Raw genomic sequence first — 11,797 nt, forward strand, 5'->3', positions numbered from 1 at the left:
GCATTTGGCTCTCTCTAATTGTGATAAGCTTATATATATATATATATATATGATATGTGAGTTGAACTCATCACTTTTGAGCCAAAAATATCTGAGAGAGAGATAGAGAGAGAGAGAGAGAGAGAGTGAGGGTTCTAGAGAGAACTCAAAGAGAAGAAAGGAGAAGATGTAGGAATGAAAGAGGAAATCCAAGATTTAGCTTGAATTCACCATGATTATGCGAGAACAAGTGGTGTTAAAGGCTTAAGGTAAGATTTCCCCTCTCAATACTTGAAGATTATAAGTTAAAGAGTGAGTTTCATGGGTCATATATGATTATATGTATGTGTTTTGCTTCATCAAGCAAGAAGATGTTGAATCTTTGTACATAGCATGAATTTATGTTCACAACTTGATTTCTGGTAGGAGTTCTATGGTTCTTAAAGAGGCTAAAGAGGATTTCACCATGTAAGTGAGCTTGGAATTTCCAACCATGTATACTTTATGATTTTGTGTTTTGATTCTCAACCTTATTCTTGTAAATGGGAAATTGAGTATTGTTTTGGAGTTATGATTTTTTATGGAAGTTAAGGATGTGAAATTTCACATGTGTTAAAGAGTTTTGGGCTTTCATTTACATGAAATTGAAGTTTAATTTTGAAAATGAGGGGTTCCAAGTCAAGAAGCCATTTTCGGGCAGATTTTTACCCAATCCCGCACATGCCCTGGGATTTCCGCACGTGTGGCCAATAGTGTCCCCCACAAAGTTACATTTTGAAATAAAAGCATGTGCCCCCGCACGTGCCCTGGATTTCCCGCATGTGCGGTACTCCCTTATTTCAGTCCAACTTCGGATAAGCGTTTCTCCCTAATCCGAACTCCGATTTAAGTGATTCTTAAGCCTAAATTCAAGCCCCAGAAGTCTAGTTTCCAATAGTTGTGGCTTCACATCCAAATTCTAAGTACACAAATAGATATATTCAAATTAGTGAAGACTATTTAGTTTTCCTTTAATCGTTTCATGTTATTTCCTTTCCTAACCTAGTTCCTTTCATTTCCTCCTATTTTCCTAGACATGGATTATGACCTATTGAGGAATAATGAGTTTAGAACCAACATAACTAATTGATTAAAGAGCGAAGAAAGGGATCGGTTATATTCATATGTTATGTAATTGTGGTTGTAGGTCAAGACGAGGACATCGTCCAACTGCTATCAGAAACCCATCACTGTGAGTAATAGTATAGTAAAGATATGTTTTCACTATCTATCTTGATTTATGTATGACATGATTCTCTAAATGTTACATTTTATTAAAATGCACAAGTTTCCAAGAAATGTGAAATAAGTTTTGAACAAGAAATGTGAATAATTTATAATATGATATGGTGGGCCCAAGGTCGTTTCGTTTATCCGTTTCGTTTATGCTATGACATGATATGAATTGTTCGGTCTTTAAGACCTATTGATTTTTGGTATGGAACAAAATGTTATACAGAACTAAGTGCTACAGTGGGAGTTACCTCTAGAGTCTGTATGAGTCACCTCTTGGGTCCATACATACATGAATTGGGCCCAAGGGGAGGTGGAGACATGTCGATGTTCCATTTACTCCATGATCAAATACAGTGATACGATATGATACGTTTAGACCTAAGGTCGTTTTGATATATGATTGGGCCCAAGGCCGTTTTGATATATGATTGAGTTCGAGGCCATATTGTTATACGTGGACCTGAGGTCATTCAGAACATATGATATGAATACAAATGTTTTTACATCGCTATATGACTCATGTTGCGATGTGTTATTTTATATGCATAAATGGATATCCTATTTTGAAATGTGCTTCTAACCTTTTGTATAAGTGGGCGTACCACATACCGCATAAAATGTTTTTTAATAGTTTCAAATATGTATTCTATTTGAAAATGTATGGATTATGATACGATAAATGTTTCTTTTGAAATGATTTAAGATACGTTTTAGAATTGTGAAATATGTTTTCCTAATATTAAGGACAACATTCATTAACCTCTTTACTTTAAGATCAAAACCAGAGTTGTATCGAGGTTCGTCTCTCTATCAAGCTACCTAAAAAATGTCTCCGTGTAGAGACGTAGTATAATTTACCAAGCTTAGTTTTGTTCAGGCTATGATGGCTTTTGTTGCTCATTAGGGTCATATGTAAATTTTGGGTTGTGAACTTTTGCCTATACCTATATGACTTGGGCTGTATATACATGAACTGCATATGTGACATTTGTATATTTAATGTAATGTTTAAGATCCTGGCATTTAAGCACTGCTTAATGGATGTTCTGTTATTATTTTTGGTATCTGCTTCTGTTTAAGGCCCCGTATTTGAATAAATATTATTTTGAGGCCTAAGTATGGGCCGGTCATGGACCAAACCTTTAGGGGCGGGTTTGGATCGTGACGATATAAGTGCTTCAAAGTGATCAATTCAAATCAAGAAGTATCAATTTGATTTGAACATATTACATACCAATGATGTTTGGTATGAGTCATGAGGAGAAGTTTTGTACTTTCTTAAATAGCAAGTTCAAAATTTTAACATAAGACACCAATTTGTAATCAATGAATGCATGCACTCACTGTGTATGGTGTCCAAAAATCATGACTAATACTTCAATGACATGGCAACACTATTATGTTCATTATACAAAACCTCTTTGAAGCTCTTTCAGAATCCTTCAAAGTTTCTCTGGCACCCTTTGAAGGTTACTAGAAGGTTCATTATAAAGAAGGACACATTAAAGTCTCCTTGGAGCTACTACGAAGCTAATTCAAATACTTGGAAGCCACTCCGAAATGATTCGAAGTTTACTGCCATGTAAAAGTAGCAAATATCTCACTTGATAGTAGCCAATATCATGGCAAAAAATTGTGAGACGTCTCGAATTCTTGAAGAGTTGTAATTCAAAGGATGAAAGCCATGCTCTAAAGGTATTACTAGAGGGCCAAAATAATTATTCGAAGGTTGAAGGTGCTGACAAATGACTAATTACATTCTTGGAAATATTCGGCAAAGCTTCGAAGGTTCACAACCACCATTATTTTTTCTTCGAAGCTATTGTTGATGCAAGATGGAGTGCTTCGAAGCTAAAAAATTATGGCAAAAGGGGCTTTCAAGCACACACGTTGACCAACAACAAAGTCAAAATGATAGTTGTTTACATATCCACTTAGAAGACAACTGGAGTATAAAAACGTCATGTCTAATACATAGCAAAGACCGTCTTTTGGTCAAGAATGATGGTTTTCACATTACATGGTAGAAAACAATAACTCATTGTGTTTTCTACAGAGCTTCTTCTTCATTGGCTGTAAATTTGTATTTCTTCTACCTTGACCAATTATAAATTTTTATTGGCCACTATTTCACATATAACCATGAAAGTAGCCAGGATTATTATTATTGGTCATTTCCATGCTTCCCATAGTGAAAATGTATGAAAAAACAAATATAATTTCTAGACTTCAATATTTTGTTAACCATTTCATCAATATTTTGTTAACCATTTTGATGTGAATCACAAATCCAAAATGGATTTTGAACAACGAAGATAGTGGTACATAGTGGTCTTGGAAATTCAAATATTTTGAGATTTTTTACATCATCAAAAATTTTAAATCCACTAACCGGGGGTTGCTCATCATTTTTAACCAAACTTGGTTTAAAAACATGCTCCTTAACAAGCTTTTCATGACTTGCCTCTCTACAAATGGATGTATGAACCCCCGAGCCATATATGGAACATCATTCTTAGCCATGTTTGACTCAAGAACATACTCTTTCGCTATGTTAATTTCATAATTTGGCTCTTTAAAAATGGACTCTTAAACTTCCCGAGCCATTGATGAAGTCATTTTTTTTCAACAATTTCAATCATAAAAAAATTGAAAACATTTTGTAAAACCTCACAAAATTCAGTCATTAATAGCTTGATAAGAAGGGTTGATAACTCATGTCTCTATTGGCAAATTTTCATATCAAGTTGATGAATTACTCCAATTAAATGGTGTATTTTTTCTTCTACCAAATAATATGATAATGAAGTAAAAACTTGAAAATTTTCTTTATCAAGAAAATGGATCTCTTCTTGAAGATCCAAATTTTTTCTTTCACGCCAATATATTTCATATTGATAAATTTGAGTGGCAAAATCCAATTCATTTGTCATTTCTTCTTCTATGCCTTCTTCAAGGCGCTCATTTTCTTCTTGTCATCTTTGTCTAGCCATTATAATGATATTCTCACTGGGCGTGCCAAAAATATATGTTGGCTTTTTTAGCTTTCGAAAGTTAAAATATGTAATTTGAGCATGCCAGTAAGGATTAATAAGTCCTTACAAAAATAATAAATGTCAAGCAATTAATTAGACAATTGCTTCGAAATTCTTTTAGCCTTAGCAAAGAGAACTTTTACTGGTGGCTTGTTTTTAAGAGAAAATTTAGAAGAACTAATCATAATAGTAAAATGAGGAAGAGAATAGTGTCAGGAAATAAATTTCATTAAATAAACAAGCGTTTACAAATTGTAACTTCGCACTTCCACAGCTTCGAAGGGGATTACAGTAATGAATAGACTAACTTAGAACTACTCCTAAGAAACAGAAATTTAGTGCGGGAAAGTAAAGGGCTAGAAGGTAAAGAACTGGAAAGTAAAGAACTAGAAAAATGTAAGATAAAACAGACTGGTTTCTGGATCTGGTTCTCCCCCAAATGTAGCCATCAATAGCTATTTATAGGGAAAAAAAATTTCAGCAATAGCTACCCAATAACCATCTAAAACTACACATTCTTCCACTTTCATTTTCACAATGTCACATATCCCTCAATGTCTTTTACTAAGTTACTTTGTCTATCATATTCTTTCCATGTGCTTTAACTTCTTCTACCTTGTCTTCCATGTTCCACCATGCAAGACCACTAATTTTGTAACTTCTCTTAATTTTTGATTGATCAAGAAAGTGTCACGTGTCCTGCAATAATGATAATAATAGTAATAATACTATTTATGGTGTCAACAGTCACAAAAGGATAAAATAGGCTAAAAAGTTAATAAAACAAAATATCATATTCAAATCATAATCATTTCATTTTTTCTCTCACAAAAGTCAAAAAAGTTAAAAACCTATCACAAACAAAACTTTTTAGCTTTAGATTAAAATAACCAAAAAAAATCAAATACCAGTGAACGAAACTCAGCAATTTGATACCTAATGATGATAACAATTTACTGAGAAAGAATTGAACACCGGTTCTTCTAATTCAATTCTGGAATGTGACAAATAATATACAAATTCAAAGGTAGGTTGTCCCGAATCTATTAAACGACTGAATAAGTCGGTCTTGATTGGGGAGAACTTGTTTTTACTTAATATTTTTCAATCACTTTTGATTATTATGTGTATCTATTGTTTAATTTTGTTTAAACTTTCTTCTATTTGTAAATGAAAATAAAAAATAAAAAATAAAAAATAGAAAACAATGATGTTAATGATAGATGATGAGTTTTGGTGAGGTGAATTAGAGTTTTAGGGTGAGAAAGAAAATAAAGAGAAAATAATTAAAACTTCGAGAAGAAGATAAATAAACTTGAATATGAAAAATATATATAAGTGATTAGGGTATATCATGAGAAAAAATAATATTTTATTCTAAGATTTAATATAAATGATTCTTATTAATAAATTTATATTAAGGTATAATAGAAACTAAAATTTTAAAATTCTAGTTATGCTTTCTGAGTTATTATTTGAGTATACCCCCCTTGATTATGGTGATACTGGACCAACCATTGCAATTTGAGGCCTCCACACAAATTTCATGCAAAGCCTCAATTATCTATTCATCAATATCAAAAGAAGTTAATTTTACTTTTATCCCTTAAATTATTGTCGGTTTTCTATTCCATCATCAAACTATAAATTTTATGTATTTAATTTTTACAGTTTTTATTTTTTATTTTTTAGTTCATATAGTCTAATTGGAGACGCATGTCCCAATCAGTAAGGGTGAAAACCTAACCTAATGAGTAAAAAGGTAATTTTACAATTTGAATAATCTAAATATATTCTCACTTACACTATTTAGACAACTTAGATCCTATAACCAAACATTCATCTTTTTCTTCACATTCTCCCCTTCTCATTCTCTCAGTTTCTCTACCTTCATTTAAAATTTTAAAATTCTAAAATGATCCTTTTGCCCGTTAAAGAGGGTCAAGTTAAGCAACATTGGATTAAGAGTGTCTCGAACGCTTACTCTTTTCTTTCATCAAATTTAAATTTGATTAAAAAAAATTCAATTTTGGTGCTCTGACGTTAACAACTAACCAATATCAAATTGAGAATTTCTTAAACTCTTCATCAAATTGAGGATGCCTAGAGCCTTCCATCAAATTATTGCAGAGAGCCGTTAGCTTTGTAGGTATGCAGGAGCATCAGATGACCGGGGTTGTTCGCTTGGTTGTCCCCCCAGACATCTACTTCCATGCAATTTACTGTAGAAAGTCTGTTTTAGAATTTGTGCAATTTACACTAGCCATTCGATTGGCTGGACATCCCCTTGGTCGATCGGTGCGTTGATGAAAATTCAAAATTCTCTGTTGAAATGCTCAATATCAGATAAAGCTTTTACTCAAATTTGATAAATAAAAAAAATAAAAAATAAATAAAAAAAGAAAAAAGAAAAGAGTAAACTTTGGAGATGCTCTAAGTTGAGCACATGTGTGACCTCGAGCTAAGCGTCTGTACAACTATAGTAGGTTCTGTCACATAGGATAACAAATTACCTTGCAGATATTATGCATAGAGCTCCAAACAACCCGACCCGACCCGAGTCAAATTTTAATATATTTGGACTTGTTTATTAAGATTTTAGCAAGTTCTAGTTGAGTTCGAGTTCAATAAAAATTTAACAAACCGAGTTCGAACTGAGTTGGTTTAGGTTTGACTTGTGTTCGAGCCTGTTTACGAACCTTAATGAGCCAAATAAATGATAAATTTATATTTTCGTATAAGATTAAAGTTGCAATTGAAATTTTGATTGTACAATTATATATACAATATATAAATACACTAAACAAAAAGTTAATAACTTACCAAAATAATAATATGGGCAAATTACAAGGGTAGTCCATGTACTTTATCTCTTGTGTCATTTTAGTCCTTGTACTTTCAAGTTGCTCGATTTTGACTTTGAATTTATGATTTTGTTTCAATTTTGTTTAATTGATTACAACTCTTAGCATTTTTATGGAAAATATATACATAAACGTCACGTGTCATATTTTTAAGGACTAAATTATAATTTACTCAACTTAGTTAGTTAACCTCAACCAATTTAGTAATAATTTTCTTTAAAAAACACTAACAATATTATTAATTTGATCAAATTAAAACAAAATCTAAAATTAAGAGTCAAAATTGAACCAATTCAAAATGTAGGAATCAAAATAACACAAAAGGTTAAATATTGGGATCACCAGTATAATTGCCCTAATAATATCTAACCCCACTATTATATAAATGAAATATCTATAATTAGCTATTATTTAAATATAAATAAATTTAGTTATTATTTATATTATTTAAATATATAAATAACATATTTATCCTATTTGTTATACATATTTTTATATTATTTAATATATATATATATATAAGTAATATATTTATTTTATTATTCAAATAAATGTTAAACGAGCGTGGTTAATGAGTCAAACTTTAGTATGTTTAGACTTATTTATTAAGATTTTAATGAATTTGAACTCAAACTCAATAAAAATTTAATGAACCGAGTTCAAATGAGTCCTTACCGAGCGTTACCTGTTTACGAATTGTTCTCTTTATTTGTAGCCCTATGCATAACAAATGATGGTCTCTCATATCTAAGGATAATGATGATCCGAATAGGGACATGTAGTGGCGGAGTCATCAATTTATTTTAAGATGGGCACTTGTTAATGACAAATTTGAAATATAAAAAAATTGAATAATTAATAACAATAATATAATATAAAATTTTAATTCATAGTGAACACAAAACATAAATATTTATTTAAAAAAATACTTTTCAAAAATATTAAAGTACAAATAATAATACTATAATGACCGCGTTTTTATATTATATTTAGTTCAAGTTCACAATACTACATTGTACATAGACATAAATGACCGATATCTATTTAACCAATTTAATGGTAACAACTCACATGATATTTCAAATATGGTATAAAATTGCAGTTGTTATAGCATTGTTGTGGTTTATTTATTTCAAATTGTATATCAATCTCCCAATCAATCACTTTGAAGAGAGTGAATGGATAATTTTTTTTCTTCTAAATTTATGCTCAATTTATTAGTGGGCATTACTAATTGTGTTAAATTAGGATTTGGGATGCTGTGACACCACCCATGCTGTCACACCCCATGAGATTTATTTTGACTATATTTTGATAATTCAAGTTGTCCATATTATAGGATTATTGAATATTTGTTTCATATAAAAAATGAAATTAATCAGACAAATATAACCCCATGATCAAGCCGAATAATAACCATAAAAATTTATTAAAATTATGTTAACTGTTTATTTTTCGTAAACATAAACGCGATCTTGTTGTAGATTACATATGTCTAATTAACTTGAATTGTTTAACGGTTGATCTATTCAACGAACCCTACATTATGAACAATTCGAATTATTAAAATAAATTCGGAACACACTCTCATGGGCAGTGGTGGTGCCGGGATTTTGACTCAGAAGGGACACCATTAAGTTGAAATCTTAACAAAAATCATAATCCAAATTACTTAATTTTTATTTGATGGTAAGACCAAAAATTAGTACAATTACAAAATGTATATTTAAATATAAGTTCATATTAAGTGATTATTATCTTTATTGTTATTAATTTAATTTTATGTACGGTGATCATCAAGATTTAACCAATAATCATATGTCTTCATAAAACATGGGAGCAAAATTATATTAAGATACACACAAAAATAAATATAGAGAGGTATAGAGAAGGAAATGAGATAAATGTGAATAAATAATACAATAATTATTCATAGGAACTATTATATATCACTTTTTTTTTTTTTTTTTTTTTTGCCATTTTGAATCACTTAATTAAATGGTAATATATTATTAGTTGTCATTAATTGTGTAATAATTATCTGTAAAAAAATGAACCAATTACAAGTATTCATATAAGATGTGATATAAAATAGTGACAAAAAAATCCGTGACATATAACATTTTTGTAATATAAAATTTATAAATTTTTTTTAGCACGATTAAATATTTAAAGTGATAAATTAAAAACAAATTCTAAAGAAAAAGGTGATGAGAATAGTGATATAAAATTTCAATACATTACTTAAAAGGATCAAATTAAAAAAAAAATATTTTTTTTGTTAGAGGATGTATAATTTCCCAAAACTTGAAGGGGGCGATGTAACTCTCCTAGGCCTCATGTGCCTCCACCCCTACTCACAGGCTCACAACATAGTACTGTGCCTATACAGCACCAACCCCACACTGGTTAAATTAACATAGCATGAAAAATTAAAGTACAAAATTGATATAATTAGAACTATAGAATGAAATTGGCATAATGGACAATCTACAAGGATCACATGTGTAATTTTCCTAACAAGAAAAATAAGAGAAAACAAAGAAAAGGTAGAAAGAGTTATTTCTTGAATTCATAGTTCTTATGCGATAACAAATCAAAAGTTGATATATAACTTGACATGTAATTATGAGTAAATTGTGAGATTTAAATTATGAATCTCAATCTTTTTCCAATTAAGAAGGACCTTTGAATATTAATTTTTATTGATTCTTAAGTGAATTTGGGTGGGCAAAATTATAATTTTTTGGAGTTAAACAAAAATACTAAACAAATATATAAAAACTAATATAATTATAAAAAATTGAGAAGGGTCACGTACTCCTTGTCTTTTTCCTCCGTTTACCCTCATGTGCTTCTTGGATAGCAAGGAAGAAAAAACTCTATGAAGGGTATACCTCATCTCATTTGAGGGGGAGATATTTTGAGAACCCTAATTCTCTACACTCTTTTGCTCTCTACTTTCCTTTTTTTGGTTTTTGACTTTATCATTGGAGGGGCTTCCAAGGCCAAACTCTAGCCAAGCAAAACTTACTGTGCATTCTGGTGTTCATTAATCGGTTTGGTTGATTATGGAGCTTCCATTTCATTTGTGCAAAATTCACCGCCACAAAGTCATCAAATTAAAGTTTCAATGGTTATTAAATTGGCGATCATGCTATGTAGCTCGAATGTCGCGGCTCGAAATGCGACTCGACACCAAAACGACGTCGTTTTGGTGTCGATTTTGTTTTTTGTTTTGTTTTTTTTTTTTTTTTTCCCTGATTTTGCAGAAGAAGAAGAAGAAGAAGAAGAAGAGAAGGGAGAAGGAGGAGGAGGAGGAGGAGGAGGAGGAGGAGGGAGGGGAGGGGGCCATAAAAACCGGTTTGAGGAGGAAGGGAGGCTGGGCTGCGACGGAGGCGGGGCTGCAACGGAGGAGGAAGCAGAGGCGGCGGCGGGAGCTACGACGATTGCGGGGCGGGGCGGGGAGCTGCGCCGACCTTCTTCCTCTCCCTCCCTTCTCTTTCTCCTCTCCCTCTCTTTCTCTCCCTCTCCCTTTCCCTCTCTTCCTCTCGAGCCATTTCGAGCCTGGTAGCTTCGAGCTACCAGGCATTTTCCTTAAACTGGACAACCATCTTCAATTGGGACACGTGTTGAAATTAGAGTTTAAGGACTACATAGTTGAAACTAAAGCATATGGCCTAGTGATTGCATAGCACACTTTGTGATGTAAGGTTTCAGCTTCAATTTCTATAAAGATTCGTTTGATATCATTGTGGTGTATTTCTCTCCTATATTATAGGAATTGTTTGTAGTTTATTTTTTATCAAGTTTGGGCTAGTGTTGGCTGTTCGGCTTTGTAATTGTTGACTTTTTAGCTATGGTTAGACTTTAATTGCCTAGTTTAATATAATGTTTCTTATATTTATAATTATTTTTCTACCAGTTAAAAAAATAAAATAAAATAAAAATTTGATACTTTAGAGAAGAAATATAAAATATACCAATAGTTTAAGAGATAAAATTGAATAACTACTATGATAAAAAAAAAAAAAATCTTCGTTAAATCACAATAAAATAATATATTTTAACTTTGCTTTTAAAGAATCTAACATAATTTGTAATTGATCTAAAGAGACGAGGTTTACTATTTTAAATGAGGTTAATACATTTTTTAGATGAGGAACCCACCATCTTAAATTAATCATAAGATGTGTTTTTCTTTATACACTTCATCAGTATGTGAACAAAAATTACTTGTCAATTTTACACTTAAAATGACATGAGTTGATGGCCAAAAAGATGAAGTGTACCATTGCACCGCCTAGAGATAAAAAGTGGGTGACAAAAGGACACAAACTTTTTGAGTCAAGTTGTGTGTTGTTTTTAGCATCTATACACAATAAAACTTAAAATTCACTGCTATCTCTTTTACGAGTGGAGGAGAACATTTGATGATGTTGATATGATCTTTATTTGGAAACATATGAGGTTTCTTGATCACCCATTTAGCATATTGTAAATCAGTGTCACCCAACACTATATTCTTTCAAGCATAATGGGTGTCCTTTAAAAGAAACAAAAAAACAAAACACACCTTCTAACATTGAGTATACTCAATTCACTGTGAAAAGATGTTCCATAGAGGTTCTGGTATGGTGTGAG

The sequence above is a fragment of the Camellia sinensis genome, chromosome 10 (genome assembly GCF_055761805.1).
Source record: "Camellia sinensis isolate YWXY chromosome 10, ASM5576180v1, whole genome shotgun sequence".
Taxonomy (NCBI): Eukaryota; Viridiplantae; Streptophyta; class Magnoliopsida; order Ericales; family Theaceae; genus Camellia; species Camellia sinensis.